Source organism: Eubalaena glacialis, chromosome 5 (assembly GCF_028564815.1).
Source record: "Eubalaena glacialis isolate mEubGla1 chromosome 5, mEubGla1.1.hap2.+ XY, whole genome shotgun sequence".
In the NCBI taxonomy this organism is placed as follows: Eukaryota; Metazoa; Chordata; class Mammalia; order Artiodactyla; family Balaenidae; genus Eubalaena; species Eubalaena glacialis.
In genome coordinates, this window is record NC_083720.1 from 72,795,227 (window position 1) to 72,812,380 (window position 17,154).

General features: G+C 36.6%; 1 protein-coding gene across 3 annotated transcripts in view; it reads left to right on the forward strand.

Annotated features, from left to right (window-relative positions):
- The first annotated feature begins 5,826 nt into the window (after positions 1-5,826).
- ATP10D (ATPase phospholipid transporting 10D (putative)) overlaps positions 5,827-17,154 on the forward strand; it is a 139,657-nt gene continuing 128,329 nt past the window's right edge. For 2 of the 3 annotated variants that reach the window (XM_061192235.1, XM_061192238.1), the window contains exon 1: positions 5,828-6,127. The gene's annotated coding sequence lies outside the window, so the exon portion shown is untranslated. Of the gene's footprint in view, positions 6,128-17,154 lie in introns of all 3 variants that reach the window. The other variant, XM_061192239.1, reaches the window with a different exon arrangement.

The window sequence follows — 17,154 nt, forward strand, 5'->3', positions numbered from 1 at the left end:
ATAACAGAATCATAATAAATTTTAAAATTCCAAGTATTGAGGAAGATGTTAAAAACTTTGACTTTATATAAAATTTCCTTATAAAATATTTAAAAATTTTATTGAGTATCTCTTGCTTTGAACATTTTTTCTCTTATAATTGTTTTTAGTTTGGATATAATTCAGGTACCGTGAAATTCACCTGTTTAAAATAAACATCCCCTTTAAGTGCTTTTAGTAGTGCTGTACAACCATCATCACTATCTAATTTCAAAACGTTTTTCTCACCCCAATTAGAACCCTTGTAGCCATTAGCAGTCACTGCCCATTCTTCTCTCTTCCCAGCCCCTGGCAATTCTACTTTCTGCCTCTGTGGATTTACCTATTCTGGGCATTTCATAGAAATAGAATCATTCAGTATGTGGCCTGTTATGTCTGGTATCTCTCTATGAGCATTTTTACGAAAGGTTTTCTGTTTGAAATGGCTACATATAATTTTGGATAAATAATGAATTCTTCAAATTCTTCCTAATTACCATCAATGAGAAACTATTTTTACAACCGTATCAGAATTTGCAAGAGTTGAAATTATATTTCAAGACTGTAATAACCCTTCCTTTAATTAGTTTAACCATACGAAATTGCTATTTTTGGATATCAAAACTGGTTGAATATTGGCAGCTCCATAAGGCTCAACCTTGTATTTTACTGGGTAATGTAATATTGAAATTCTTTGTGATAATGTGAATGGATTTTGCATCCAATTCAATTTTGCATGTCAAGCTCTAATTTGCAAAACATACGTCGGAAGGAGCAATGGTCCCCTACAGCTGAAAATGGAGAGAGGTATCCAAGATATATGAAAAGAGAGAACCGGGAACAGAGCCGGAGCTATGCTTGCTTACCCTCCTCACCAGCTCCACTGAACATTCCCTCAAGCCGGTCGCTCGTTCTTTGGGAACCTGGAACACAGACTTCCTTCATCAACTCCGTGGGTTCCTGTTCCATGATGAGTTCTAGACCCCTCAGGTGTCATGCAGCTGCCCAGGGGCTGAGAGATTATCTTGCAGTACAACCATAGCCTGTTGTCTGGGGAGCTCCAATTTGTAAGGGATATAGCACCACAGCAAAGGAAACAGTTTAAAAGTGGATTTTAGACATCACTTTCTTAAAGTCCCTTGGCCATAGCTGCTCGGGGAATTTGTCATTGGCCTTCTTGCACATCTGGCCCAAGGTTGTATGCCATTCCTTAGAGGCCAGATCCCATCTTCTCTCTAGGTAGAGTTATCGCCCATCCTCTCATCTTTCCAAAGTCCTCAAACTCCTGCCTTTTCCGGCCAGTAGGGGAAAGACATCATATCTAGAGAAATGTATGCTTCTTTATCTCAACAACATCTAAATTCAGACAAAAGCTCTGGAGCCTACCTTTGCCTAAGTAAGGGACTGATGAATTATCTTTCTTAAACTAAAGGGCCATCAATCCATGTGAGGAATTCTGCTACTGTCCTATTAGGCACTTTTCATCACATTACAAACAGGATCCAGAAGGAGTTAATGGACATATCTAGAATGCTGGGACCAGCTTGAATCTCTACCATTATGGAGATTCCCTTTTTGATATTGTGTAAGCACTGCATTTCAAGGGTTTTTTAATAAGATTAAAACCCAACCTGTTCTCATATGGAAGAAAGTGATTCAGCTGATGTAAAGGGAAGGAAATGTAATTCCTCTTTTTAAGAAAATGCACAAATGTAATTCCTCTTTTTTTTTTTTTTTTAATTTTATTTATTTATTTTATTTATGGCTGTGTTGGGCCCTCGCCTCCGCGCGAGGGCTCTCTCCAGCCACGGCAAGTGGGGGCCACTCTTCATCGTGGTGCGCGGGCCTCTCACTATCGTGGCCTCTCTTGTTGCGGAGCACAGGCTCCAGATGCGCAGGCTCAGTAATTGTGGCTCACGGGCCCAGTTGCTCCGCGGCATGTGGGATCTTCCCAGACCAGGGCTCGAACCCGTGTCCCTGCATCGGCAGGCAGACTCCCAACCACTGCGCCACCAGGGAAGCCCCTGTAATTCCTCTTTTTAAGAAATGCACACATATAAAATTAAGGCTTAAGTTTACAATTGGTAATAATGTGTATATTCTTGTTTCTAAAAAATATAGAATTTCTACTCTCAACAAGGCAGTTATAGCCATAGCATGGTTTTACCTTCCCCCCACCCCCAAAATCATTTAATATGCACCTTCCTAATTCATTGAAAGCTATACTGAATTGTCCACAATAGAATATGGGTTCTCCAGTCTTTCACTTACTAGCTTTACTGTCTTGGGCAAGTCACTTTATCTCTCTGTATCTCAGATTCTTATATCTAAATAAATGCTGAACTCATAGGGCTGATATGAAGATTAATGAGGTAATAGATGTAAACGCCTTAGAACATTGCCTAACAGAACTGTTTTAATAGTGCTCAGTAAATATTAAGGAAAGAAAAAAATATCTGATGATGATGTTACCAGAATCAGGGCTCATCTACAAGGCATAAGCCGTTATTGCTTGAGGCACTGAACTCTCAATATTTTTTTTGTTTGTTTGTTTTTGGTCCAAAGGTTAGAAAGCCAATCCTGGGAAATATCCTTATCTGTGCTTGAGTCATACTTTGTTAATAACATAAGTAATACAGAGAAAAAGAAGCGGTTGATTATGAATCATGAAAAATCAGCTTGTGTGTCACTTTAGGAAGCACTGTTACATGTAAAATATTTGGAGGCAAACAAAAAACACACATAGTTTTATGTGTTACATTTTAAAGTAGTGGCCTGAAAGAATGAATATATTTCTCTTTCACATCTATCTGGATAAGAAGTATCATAGCACAGGAAGAATCATGATTTCTGTTTTCTAAAAAAAAAAAATGTTTTCTGATAAAGTCTTAGTTCACTGCTGCCATACTAATCTTTGAGTATGTTTAACAGAGGGGAAAGCAGAAGCCAGTGAATTGATAACTATCACTTATTAAGCTCCTATTATTTGCTTTACACAGTGATAAGCACTTCAGCTATATGACTTGATGTAATCTTAACAGCACTGAGGTAGACATCATTGGAGTCATTTTACCTGTGGGGCTTAGAGATGGTACCCAAGAATATACATCTAAATTTTACAGAGCTAAGATTTAAAGCCAGGTTAAACCTAGGCACTTGACTACTATGCCACGTTTCCTGCTGGCACTTAATTGTGAAGTTGCTGATATTGAGATACTAATAATTACAAATTTTCCAACTAGAAAAGATGAAATTTCCTTACATCTATACTATATACTTTGAATATTAAGTTTTTTCCTAAAACTTCATGAGGAGATAGGCACATAAAATTTGAAAATATTTCTGAAATTACAAGAAAATAAATATTTTTGGTTTGGCAATGGTGTATGGATTAATACTTACGTTTTGGTAGCCAATGTATTAAATCAAAGATTTTATGGATTTTTTTTTTAACAAAATGGAAACAATCCTATGAGAAATGTTAAATACTAGAGAAACATTTGCAAAAACAAACTGAAGCTCACTTTAATAGTGGTTATTTGCAAAGATATTCATAAGTATTAATTTTTTCTTCCAATTTTATTGAGATACAAGTGATATACAGCACTGTATAAGTTTAAGGTGTACGGCATAATGATTTAACTTACACACATCATGAAATGATCACCACAATAAGTTTAGTGAGCATCCATCATCTCATATAGATGAAAAATAAAAGAAAAAAAATTTTTTTCCTTGTGATGAGAACTGGTAGGATAGCTCTTAACAACTTTCATGTATATAACATACAGCGGTGTTACTTATATTAGTCATGTTGTTCATTACATCCCTAGAACTTAGTCATCTTATTGCAGAAGGTTGTACCTTTTGACCACCTTCATCACCATACAAAGATATTACATTATTATTGACTATATTCCCCACGCTGTACACTTCATCCCTGTGACTCATTTATTTTGTAACTGGAAGTTTGTACCTCTTAAATTCCCTCACCTATTTCACTTATAAGTATTAATTTTTAAAACTTGATTAGATGTATTTAAATCATAAATGGGACACATGCTTCTTTCGTTCAGTCAAATGATACAGAAACAAATGGAAAGCTAGTAATGTCCCCTCACGCTTCCGTACCCCTCACGCTTCCATCCCCCTCACGCTTCCATCCTTTCCCTCTGAGTAAACAATTTTGATGTGTATCTTACCATCATATTTTTACATTTATATTAAATGTACAAATATATAAATATATAAGGCATAAGTTGTATTACAAAGTGTTTTACATTATTCTGCTACTGCATTTTTTTAACTTAAATATAATGTAGATTTTCCTCTAAGACAACTTAAATCTTAGCCAGTAATTCTCAAACCCTTGCTGAAGATTAGAATCACTTGGAGAGCTTTTAAACAACCCATCCACCCCCCCACCCCCCCACCCCCCCCACCAAAAAAAAGAGAGAGATTGCCAGAACTCCATCCCCAGAGATTCAGGTTTAATTGGCTTGGGTGGGGCCTTGGCATCAAGCTCTTCAGTTGACTCTGATGTGTGGCTTGTTAGAACCCCTGACTTAAGCAATCCAAATAGGCTGCAAATACCAGCTCCCTGCCTGAATTGTCCCGGTATGCATCCTCCCAAGAAAGCCCTCCACTGAGATTATTTCAGCATCAGTGCTGATTTGGGAAACCATGGAAGGCCCATCTGAAATTTTGTCTCCTCAAGAAGGTTGGCTATCAGATGTGAAAATTCCTTCATCTTTTATATCATGTTAGGGAGAGTCACATGACTGCAAAAAGGGCTACCAGGGCCAGGAGTTTCAGAGCACACGTAAATGGCAGTCTGCTCTGTTAGGCTAGGTTTATTCCCAGAACTGACTAAACTCTATAGAGATTTGCCCTTGCCTGAAGAAGGAGCTTTCCTGAATTGGTCTTCGCAGGAAGTCACACCTAGGACTTGTTTCTCCTTGTTTGGGAGCGGCATCTACTCAGCGGGCGCAGGAACTTGTTTGGCCTCTCCAGCCTGGCCTGGGAGAGTTTGCAAGTCTCCCAGCTCCATCGGTCCGTCCTGATGGGCTCTTTGTTATTCGTGAAACATTCGTACGATCATTTAGTTTTCTTCACTTCTGCCACATATTTAAGAAACATTTGAGAAAATGGAAGATAGAGATACAAAATAGAGTTGTGGAGAGATTTGCCCCTTCTTTATCTTTGTGGGAGAGAACAATTGGCAGCCAGTGATTATTGCTATTTGGTCTGAATTATTGCCACTGTTGGTTCTGCCTTCTCTGCATGCCCTTCCCTTTCTCACAGCACTTAGTCGGTCAGAAGTTTTGAGAGACCAGATGGGTTGTTGGAATTTACTTAGGAGTAATATTTTTTAAAAAGCTGTGAGTTTTAAGCTAGCAGACCATGGCAGGACAAAGCCACTGTAATGTAATCTGGGTGAGGGAGGGAATAGAAGGTCAAGAGTGAGAAAAAAGACCAAATCAGAATTGTGGTCTTTTTCTCAACTTCTTTTCTAGTTTTACAACAACAATATTAAGTTTAGATTTGACCCCTTTACCATCCAAAAAATAACTGCCAAGCGTTTCAAGTCTAGGTAAATGGGTGAACTGTTAAAACAGAATTTCAGCGACACAAGCATGAACCAAACCCCCAAAGCAGTCAGGTCCTGGGCTACTGAGACAACTGCCGCAGGCAGACAGGAAGCTCTGCCTATCAGCTGGAGCTGGGAAGCCCCCGGGCGGCCAGCCCCGCCCCCTGCCCCTGACGTCACGAGAGGTGGGGCGGCGAGCGATTGGCCTTTCTCGGGAGCTCCGGCCGCTCTGCATCCCGGCGGAAAGGCATGCAGGAGGAGAAGGAACGCGGGAAGGAACGGAGTGAGGAGGGGAGTTGCCCCCTCTGCGCAGGCGGGGCTCCGGCTCCGGCAGCTGAGCTTGGGAGTTGTCTGAGAAGTGATTTTTTTTTTTTTTTTTTTTTTTTTTTTAAACTTCAGAGTCGAATGGCTGGCAGAGAAGCATAACCCGCCTCCACTCTCCGGATTTGTGCTTGGTTCTTCTCTTGCATCTTGGGACTTGTGATCATCATGCTGTGATGTGTGCCCAGAGAGGAATTGGTAAGGGTGAACCAGCGAGCCTCTTGGACAGTTTCCCTGCCCGCCGTTTCACTACCCACGCTCTTTTCCTCTCTGTTTCTTTACTCTCTCTGTTTCTTTACTCTCTCTCTCCTCTCCCTCCCCCAATAATTGTGTTCAGGTTGGATGAAGTGCCTCAAAACTGGAGTTTAGGGCTTTTGTTGAACTTAAAAAAAGAGAGAGAATCTTACACCATTTTCAGTTTCTTGATTTCAGGAGAGGGATTATTTTATCTATTCTGAATGCTGGGTTTTGTGAAAAGATAAATTATGCGCACACACCCTTTGCCATCTCATTGTGAAATCGAACAGTTTAAAGCAATTTTGGCTCTGTCTCAAAGGTAATGAAAAGAATGGGGGTTGAAATTTTAATCCAGTAAATAAACCACGGGTTGATTCCTTAGGAAGAAAAAGGTGTTTGTGTTGGAGCTTGGTCAGAAATAGTTTTTACAGGAGCGCTACCAAAAAGCCCGCGTTCTTCCCCGCAAACACTAACTTTGCAGAACTTAATTGTTGTTTAGGGCACCCTTTATCTTACATTATAAAATAAGTAATTATACTTTATACAGGAGAGAGACATCTGGCTGGTTAGTGAAACCTGCATTCTGGAGGGTCGGGCTTCCTGTGCCTTCAGAAATGATGTATTTAAACTACTCTTAATCATAAGGGTATGTTAACTCGGGTATTTAGAATGTTATCTAAATAAGACCAAAGATTCTTCTTGCTTCTTTTCACGTTAGTTCTTCCCAAGGAGAAAAACAATTCCATAGTCTGAGAGCAAGCCTCTTGACTCTAATCAACCTTGAAAGATGACCCACAAGGATAGGGGGCTTCGTATCCGCCAATGTTACTGTATCAGAAAAGTAACTCCAGAGGAGATAATTATTTTAAAATAAGGCTAGGTCACATTTCTGTGAGGAGTAACATCATAAAAAGATACTTGGTGACTTGTTTAGAGCCAATATGTAGTACATGGTCATTGTAACAGTAAACTCATTCAGTGCCCAGGTGCAAGATTCACTCCAATCTACCCTAAAAGGTAATGTCTGCTCTTTCTGGACTCTTCTATTCCCTTTACAAATGCATACCTACATTAAGATAGTTTGTTTTTATCGAAAGGAGATCATACCATATATGATATCATATATGATTGAAAAACAACTCTCCAACATTCAGAAAGTTTTAGAGAGTTTTAAAAAGTAACAGTGTAACTGCCAATTTAACATTTGTTAAATTGTATGAAAAAGATGGAGAATCTAAGCAGTCTAAAACAGGATGTCAGGACTGTTTGACCTTTGCATAGCAAGAACTGAATACTTATTCAATACAATTGCTTAGTGACTAAATAGAATTTGAATAGGATATCATTTATTTTGATATCAGTAAAATGGAGGAAATGCTCAGAATTTGATTATAATTTGTAATAGAACAGAGATGACTCACCTGTTAGACAAATGTACTTAGAATTAACTTTAAAAATTAAGAGGTAAAAATGTCCACATATTCAAGCCTTCATTACAGGTCTTATTGTCTGATCTAGTTGAAAGTAGTCTTTTTAATGAGGGAAAAGCAAAGAAAATGCTACAAACAAGATCATTTGGGGATTCTCAAAACCCAAAGCATTAGCAGCTGAGCAGCTTTCCTTATCACCTGGAAGAGGTTTGTTATGGGTGTATTCTCTTGAAACATTTTCCCCTTCCTATTGTGAAAGAATTTCAATCTAAAATGGATAGAATGGAAAGTCTCCTGCATGTGCCTTTAGGAAAACAAAACTTAAAGACTGAGAGACCGATTTCCCATAAATGCCTGATTTACAGAAATTGATAAATTGGAATTTTCTTAAATGTTAGGATGTTAATCAGAGGTTGCCTCATATCAGTCTTGGAAAGTTTTTTCTTACGGTTTCCAGAGCAAGAAATGAAGAAATGATCCAGGTCGGGTTGGTCTCAAAAAATGAGCTGAATTGAGATTTGCTTGTATGACTAGACTGGTTTTGTCTGCTCAGGGAATTTTCAAAGCAGGTCTCAATTTGTTTTGACTTTAACAGACTCTCATTGAACTCTCCCCCTCTTTACATGCCCTGCCCATCAACACAGCCTATTCCGAACCCTCAATGGACTCACCTGTCGCTTGCTGTAGTTCACGTGTCGCGAATTTCAATTCCTCTGCTATTCCCAAATAAACTCATCTGTTTGAGCTTGCCTCAAATAACCTCTTTATTTAGATGGACATTACTACTGTGGATGGATTTATTTCATTTCAAAAACCACCTTAGTCATAGAAACAATACTTCTCACAAAACTAGTATCACTGTTAGAGTACGAAGTTATAGTGGGACTAGTTCCATAAATGAGTGTGGCCTTAATGGAATCTTCTTTTATGCTGCTCAATGAAGGGTACATTCATGCAACTATTAAAGGTAGTACTATGGGAATATGTATTAAAACCTGCAAATGTTTGTAGAGTTTGACTCAGTAATCCTAGGTCTAGAAATATATCCTACGGAAATCATCTTAATTCCATATGAAGATTTATAAATATGTTCATTAGTGTTATCTGTAATATGGAAAACTTAGAAACAAAATAAAGCCCCCAATACAAGAATATTTAGGCAAATTAAGGTATTATATATCTGCTTTGATAAAATTCAGTTTCCTAAATATTTTTGAAAAAATTTCATGATTTAGAAAGGTCCTTGTAATGTATTAAGTGAAAAGAGCAAGATTTAACACTGTTATCTTGAATGTGTAAAATGCAACTTTGAAATAAATAGATATATTATTTACTCAGTAAGCTCTTATTATATATCAGGCATTGTTCTAAATTAACAAACACTGAACAAGACCCTGTCACTTTCCATTTGCATACAAGTTCCTGTTTGTATCAATGGATAAACCCACTGAAGCACATAGAAAAAAAATAGATTTTAAGGTGGTAGAGTTATAGCTTTTTATTTTTTTTGATATTCTCAAATATTCTACAGCAACTATTTTTATAATCACAAAAATGCCATTTTGAAAAATGTTGCCAAGAAATACCATAACCAAAATTAAAAGACAAACTGTAAGCTCTATACTATAAATGCCAGTATGCCCTATAAAAGATATTATAAAAAGCAATGAAAGCTAGATGAACACCTCTATAAAAATGATCTCCAAAGAAAAATAGACATAAGTGGGCAATTCACACACAAAAAAAGACTTTTCTAAGGTTTAGGGGAGAGGTATACTAACCTCCTAATCAGAGAATACGCAGTATAGCAATAAGTTACTCTGTTTTCACACATCACAATTAACAAACATGGAAAGCAAATCAAAATGTGTGAGGTTGTTGGGAAGACTAATGATATGGAAAAATGTTCATGAAAAAAATGAAAGTAAGTTACAAAATAATATCCTACTTTTGAAAAAAATCCAGTCTATGCATAGAAACTATTTGTGGAGAATAAACCAAATGTTAATAGTACTTATTGGGTAGTGGGATTATAGATGATTTCTGTTTTTTTCATGGTATTAATCTTTAGTTTCTACAGTTTCTACGGTGAATATATTTTAGTTATCAGGGGAAAAAGTTGCTATCCTAATGAAGCAATTTGTCGTAGAATGAAGAGCACATAGACGATATTATCTTTCCCCTCTTTTACTCAAAGCCTCCACAGTCTCATTGTGTGTAATTCCATGTCAGGTTTCATTGTTTCTGAATTATATTTGCTGGTGAGAATATTTGGATTATAAGGGAAATCAGAAGATAAAACTTATTCTAGTCACATTCACTCTTCCACCCCCAGCTGTTTTCTGAAATAACAACCAGTGTTTGACTGATTTGAGCTTTATTCCTTTTCATTTCCTGTTGATCACATCTGCAAGGGTCTCGTGCTGATAAGCCTTAATTAAATACTCCTTAATTTGTTTTGCTAAAATCTGCTTATTCCATTCTCAATGAAGAAGATGAGTACAGCTGCATTTCCGTTACAAAACGAACTTACAAAATTTCAACTCTTTATGTAGGATAAATAATCAAAAAATCTTAGTATCTTGGTTATAAGGTGAAAATTAGTTTTAAATTATCCAAAAACATTGTGAAGTCTTTCTTCAGTTTATAGTACTCATAATTACTTAGCACTATGTTTAAGCATTCTCATTCCCTTTACAGACTATAATAATATATAGAAGGTTCTAGTAAAAATCTTAATTATCCTTTCTTCTTCGCTAAAGTCTTTCATAGACAGGTATTCTCAGATGTTTTCATGACAAAGATTCTCTCTACTAATCTGCGATGTCCTTCAGCCAACAAATTAGCATGTCTAACCGCCAGGTTAGAAAAATGCCTGAATCATTTTAAGAAAAAATTTACTGAAGTACAGTTGACTTACAATACCATATTAGTTTCAGGTGTACAAAATAGTGATTCAGTATTTTTATACATTATGCACCATACGAAATTATTACAATATCATTGACTGTATTCCCTGTGCTGTACATTATATCCCTGTGACATTTATTTTATAACTGGTAGTTTGCACCTCTTAATCCTCTTCACCTGTTTCATCCATTCTCCCCTCCCCTCCCCTCTGGCAACCACTAGTTTGTTCTCTATATCTGTGAGTCTGTTTCTGCTTTGTTATATTTGTTCGTTGATTTATTAGATTTCACATATAAGTGAAAATATACAGTATTTGTCTTTTTCTATTTGACTTATTTTACTAAGCATAATACCCTCTAGGCCCATCCCTGTTGTCATAAATGACAAGGTTTCATTATTTTTTTTATGGCTGAGTAATCTTCCATTGTACATATATACCACATTTTTTTAATTCATCTATTGAGGAACACTTAGTTTGCTTTCATATCTTGGCTATTGTAAATAGTGCTTCAGTGACCATTGAGGTGCATGTATCTTTGTGAATTAGTGTTTTAATTTGGGGGGATAAATATGCAGAAGTGGAACTGCTAAATCGTATGGTAGTTCTAGGTTTAATTTTTGAGAAAACTCCATACTGTTTTCCATAGTAGCAATGCCAATTTACATTTCAATCAACAGTGCACAAGTGTTCCCTTTTCTATACATATTCACTAGTACTTGTTATTTCTTATCTTTTTGATGATAGCCTCTCTGACAGGTGTGAGGTAGTATCTCATTGTGGTTTTGATTTGCATTTCTCTGATAATAGTGATGTTGAGCATCTTTTCAAATGCTTGGTCATCTGTATGTCTTCTTTGAAAAATGCCTATTGAGATTCTCTGCCCATTTTTAGTTAGGTTGGTTTTTTTTATTTTTTTATTTTTTATTTTTTTTTTATTTTTACAAGAGATAAATAGACTGACACCAAGCATTGTACATGGATGACCACAACAAAAGCAACAATGATTGCAATTACCAAACATGAAACACACTCATACTATGTCATAATATTGACATTCAGTCCAGTAATCCTCCACTGTAACAGCTCCTTTACTTTGCAGTGAAAATTGATTTGTATATTCTTTGCCTCTGAGTCCTTGTGGGATTTTTTCTTTTTTTAAATTCAAACAGAAAGTCACAAAAATTATACTCATCCTCATCAGTTCACTCAGTCCCATGTAATTAATTTTTTTTTTTCATCTTGATCTTTCGTTAGCACTTTTATGAGCTCATCAGTTTTTCATTAGAGTTCTGAAAATGCTTATTCATTCAGTTCAGCAGTACAGTCAGGTACCAGAAACCTGTACTTGTCAGAGTCTTTTCCATGAATTTCCTGACGAAACCCTTTTATAGGAACATATTTACAAAAGCATCAGAGTACACCCAGAACTGTCTGTAAATGACAAAAGACTTAAAAATGACCACGGTTAAAGATTTGATGAAAGTTCATAATAATGCAGTTGACAAGAAAATTAGTTATTTCTGAGATATACATTTTAAAGTAATAACTAGGATTATGACTTATAACATTATACCAGAACATATAAGATTTTTAGAAATTTCATGTAATGTCTGAAACATTTATATTAACATATTTCCATACAAATAACCCAATGAAAGTTTAGTATTAGTTGTTTTGTTTGTTTGTTTATACTGCAGGTTCTTATTAGTCATCAACTTTATACACATCAGTGTATACATGTCAATCCCAATCGCCCAATTCAGCACACCACCATCCCCACCCCACTGCAGTTTTCCCCCCTTGGTGTCCATATGTCTGTTCTCTACATCTGTGTCTCAACTTCTGCCCTGCAAACCGGCTCATCTGTACCATTTTTCTAGGTTCCACATACATGCGTTAATATACGATATTTGTTTTTCTCTTTCTGACTTACTTCACTCTGAATGACAGTCTCTAGATCCATCCACGTCTCAACAAATGACTCAATTTCGTTCCTTCTTATGGCTGAGTAATATTCCATTGTATATATGTACCACAACTTCTTTATCCATTCGTCTGTTGATGGGCATTTAGGTTGCTTCCATGACCTCGCTATTGTAAATAGTGCTGCAATGAACATTCGGGTGCATGTGTCTTTTTGAATTACGGTTTTCTCTGGGTATATGCCCAGTAGTGGGATTGCTGGGTCATATGGTAATTCTATTTTTAGTTTTTTAAGGAACCTCCATATTGTTCTCCATAGTGGCTGTATCAATTTACATTCCCACCAACAGTGCAAGAGGGTTCCCTTTTCTCCACACCCTCTCCAGCATTTGTTGTTTGTAGATTTTCTGGTGATGCCCATTCTAACTGGTGTGAGGTGATACCTCATTGTAGTTTTGATTTGCATTTCTCTAATAATTAGTGATGTTGAGCATCTTTTCATGTGCTTCGTGGCCGTCTGTATGTCTTCTTTGGAGAAATGTCTATTTAGGTCTTCTGCCCATTTTTGGATTGGGTTGTTTGTTTCTTTACTATTGAGCTGAATGAGCTGTTTATATATTTTGGAGATTAATCCTTTGTCCGTTGATTCGTTTGCAAATATTTTCTCCCATTCTGAGGGTTGTCTTTTCGTCTTGTTTATGGTTTCCTTTGCTGTGCAAAAGCTTTGAAGTTTCATTAGGTCCCATTTGTTTATTTTTGTTTTGATTTCCATTACTCTAGGAGGTGGATCAAAAAAGATCTTGCTGTGATTTATGTCAAAGAGTGTTCTTCCTATGTTTTCCTCTAAGAGTTTTATAGTGTCCGGTCTTACATTTAGGTCTCAAATCCATTTTGAGTTTATTTTTGTGTATGGTGTTAGGGAGTATTCTAATTTCATTCTTTTACATGTAGCTGTCCAGTTTTCCCAGCACCACTTATTGAAGAGACTGTCTTTTCTCCATTGTATATCTTTGCCTCCTTTGTCATAGATTAGTTGACCATAGGTGCATGGGTTTATCTCTGGGCTTTCTATCTTGTTCCATTGATCTATGTTTCTGTTTTTGTGCCAGTACCATATTGTCTTGATTACTGTAGCTTTGTAGTATAGTCTGAAGTCAGGGAGTCTGATTCCTCCAGCTCCGTTTTTTTCCCTCAAGACTGCTTTGGCTATTCGGGGTCTTTTGTGTCTCCATACAAATTTTAAGATGATTTGTTCTAGTTCCATAAAAAATGCCATTGGTAATTTGATAGGGATTGCATTGAATCTGTAGATTGCTTTGGGTAGTATAGTCATTTTCACAATGTTGATTCTTCCAATCCAAGAACATGGTATATCTCTCCATCTGTTGGTATCATCTTTAATTTCTTTCATCAGTGTCTTATAGTTTTCTGCATACAGGTCTTTTGTCTCCCTAGGTAGGTTTATTCCTAGGTATTTTATTCTTTTTGTTGCAGTGGTAAATGGGAGTGTTTCCATAATTTCTCTTTCAGGTTTTTCATCATTAGTGTATAGGAATGCAAGAGATTTCTGTGCATTAATTTTGTATCCTGCAACTTTACCATATTCATTAATTAGCTCTAGCAGTTTTCTGGTGGCAGTTGTAGGATTCTCTATGTATAGTATCATGTCATCTGCAAACAGTGACAGTTTTACTTCTTCTTTTCCAATTTGTATTCCTTTTATTTCTTTTTCTTCTCTGATTGCCGTGGCTAGGACTTCCAAAAGTATGTTGAATAATAGTGGTGAGAGTGGACATCCTTGTCTCGTTCCTGATCTTAGAGGAAATGCTTTCAGTTTTTCTCCGTTGAGAATGATGTTTGCTGTGGGTTTGTCATATATGGCCTTTATTATGTTGAGGTAGGTTCCCTCTATGCCCAGTTTCTGGAGAGTTTTTATCATAAATGGGTGTTGAATTTTGTCAAAAGCTTTTTCTGCATCTATTGAGATGATCATATGGTCTTTATTCTTCAATTTGTTAATATGGTGTATCACATTGATTGATTTGCGTATATTGAAGAATCCTTGCATCCCTGGGATAAATCCCACTTGATCGTGGTGTATGATCCTTTTAATGTGTTGTTGGATTCTGTTTGCTAGTATTTTGTTGAGGATTTTTGCATCTATATTCATCAGTGATATTGGTCTGTAATTTTCTTTTTTTGTAGTGTCTTTGTCTGATTTGGTATCAGGGTGATGGTGGCCTCATAGAATGAGTTTGGGAGTGTTCCTTCCTCTGCAATTTTTTGGAAGAGTTTGAGAAGGATAGGTGTTAGCTCTTCTCTAAATGTTTGATAGAATTCACCTGTGAAGCCATCTGGTCCTGGACTTTTGTTTGTTGGAAGATTTTTAATCACAGTTTCAATTTCATTACTTGTGATTGGTCTGTTCATATTTTCTGCTTCTTCCTGGTTCAGTCTTGGAAGGTTATACCTTTCTAAGAATTTGTCCATTTTTTCCAGGTTGTCCATTCTATTGGCATAAAGTTGCTTGTAGTAGTCTCTTAGGATGCTTTGTATTTCTGCAGTGTCTGTTGTAACTTCTCCTTTTTCATTTCTGATTTTATTGATTTGAGTCCTCTCCCTCTTTTTCTTGATGAGTCTGGCTAATGGCTTATCAATTTTGTTTATCTTCTCAAAGAACCAGCTTTTAGTTTTATTGATCTTTGCTATTGTTTTCTTTGTTTCTATTTCATTTATTTCCGCTCTGATCTTTATGATTTCTTTCCTTCTGCTAACTTTGGGTTTTGTTTGTTCTTCTTTCTCTACTTTCTTTAGGTGTAAGGTTAGATTGTTTACTTGAGATTTTTCTTGTTTCTTTAGGTAGGCTTGTATAGCTATAAACTTCCCTCTTAGAACTGCTTTTGCTGCATCCCATAGGTTTTGGGTTGTCGTGTTTTCATTGTCATTTGTTTCTAGGTATTTTTTGATTTCCTCTTTGATTTCTTCAGTGATCTCTTGGTTATTTAGTAACGTATTGTTTAGCCTCCATGTGTTTGTGTTTTTTACGTTTTTTCCCCTGTAATTCATTTCTAATCTCATAGCGTTGTGGTCAGAAAAGATGCTTGATATGATTTCAATTTTCTTAAATTTACTGAGGCTTGATTTGTGACCCAAGATGTGATCTATCCTGGAGAATGTTCCGTGCGCACTTGAGAAGAACGTGTAATCTGCTGTTTTTGGATGGAATGTCCTATAAATATCAATTAAATCTATCTGGTCTATTGTGTCATTTAAGGCTCTGTTTCCTTATTTATTTTCATTTTGGATGATCTGTCCATTGGTGTAAGTGAGGTGTTAAAGTCCCCCACTATTACTGTGTTACTGTCAATTTCCTCTTTTATAGCTGTTAGCAGTTGCCTTATGTAATGAGGTGCTCCTATGTTGGGTGCATATATATTTATAATTGTTATATCTTCTTCTTGGATTGATCCCTTGATCATTATGTAGTGTCCTTCCTTGTCTCTTGTAACATTCTTTATTTTAAAGTCTATTTTATCTGATATGAGTATAGCTACTCCAGCTTTCTTTTGATTTCCATTTGCATGGAATATCTTTTTCCATCCCCTCACTTTCAGTCTGTATGTGTCCCTAGGTCTAAAGTGGGTCTCTTGTAGACAGCATATATATGGGTCTTGTTTTTGTATCCATTCAGCAAGCCTGTGTCTTTTGGCTGGAGCATTTAATCCATTCACATTTAAGGTAATTATCGATATGTATGTTACTATGACCATTTTCTTAATTGTTTTGGGTTTGTTTTTGTAGGTCCTTTTCTTCTCTTGTGTTTCCCACTTAGAGAAGTTCCTTTAACATTTGTTGTAGAGCTGGTTTGGTGGTGCTGAATTCTCTTAGCTTTTGCTTGTCTGTAAAGCTTTTGATTTCTCCATCAAATCTAAATGAGATCCTTGCTGGGTAGAGTAATCTTGGTTGTAGGTTCTTCCCTTTCATCACTTTAAGTATATCATGCCACTTCCTTCTGGCTTGTAGAGTTTCTGCTGAGAAATCAGCTGTTAACCTTATGGGAGTTCCCTTGTATGTTATTTGTCGTTTTTCCCTTGCTGCTTTCAATAATTTTTCTTTGTCTTTAATTTTTGCCACTTTGATTACTATGTGTCTTGGCGTGCTTCTCCTTGGGTTTATCCTGTATGGGACCCTCTGCGCTTCCTGGACTTGGGTGGCTATTTCCTTTCCCATGTTAGGGAAGTTTTCGACTACAGTCTCTTCAAATATTTTCTCTGGTCCTTTCTCTCTCTCTTCTCCTTCTGGGACCCCTATAATGCGAATGTTGTTGCGTTTAATGTTGTCCCAGAGGTCTCTTAGGCTGTCTTCATTTCTTTTCATTCTTTTTTCTTTAGTCTGTTCTGCAGCAGTGAATTCCACCATTCTGTCTTCCAGGTCGCTTATCCGTTCTTCTGCCTCAGTTATTCTACTATTGATTCCTTCTAGTGTAGTTTTCATTTCAGTTATTGTATTGGTCATCTCTGTTTGTTTGTTCTTTAATTCTTCTAGGTCTTTGTTAATCATTTCTTGCATCTTCTCAATCTTTGCCTCCATTCTTATTCCAAGGTCCTGGATCACCTTCACTATCATTATTCTGAATTCTTTTTCTGGAAGGTTGTCTATCTCCACTTCATTTAGTTGTTTTTCTGGGGTTTTTTCTTGTTCCTTCATCTGGTATATAGCCCTCT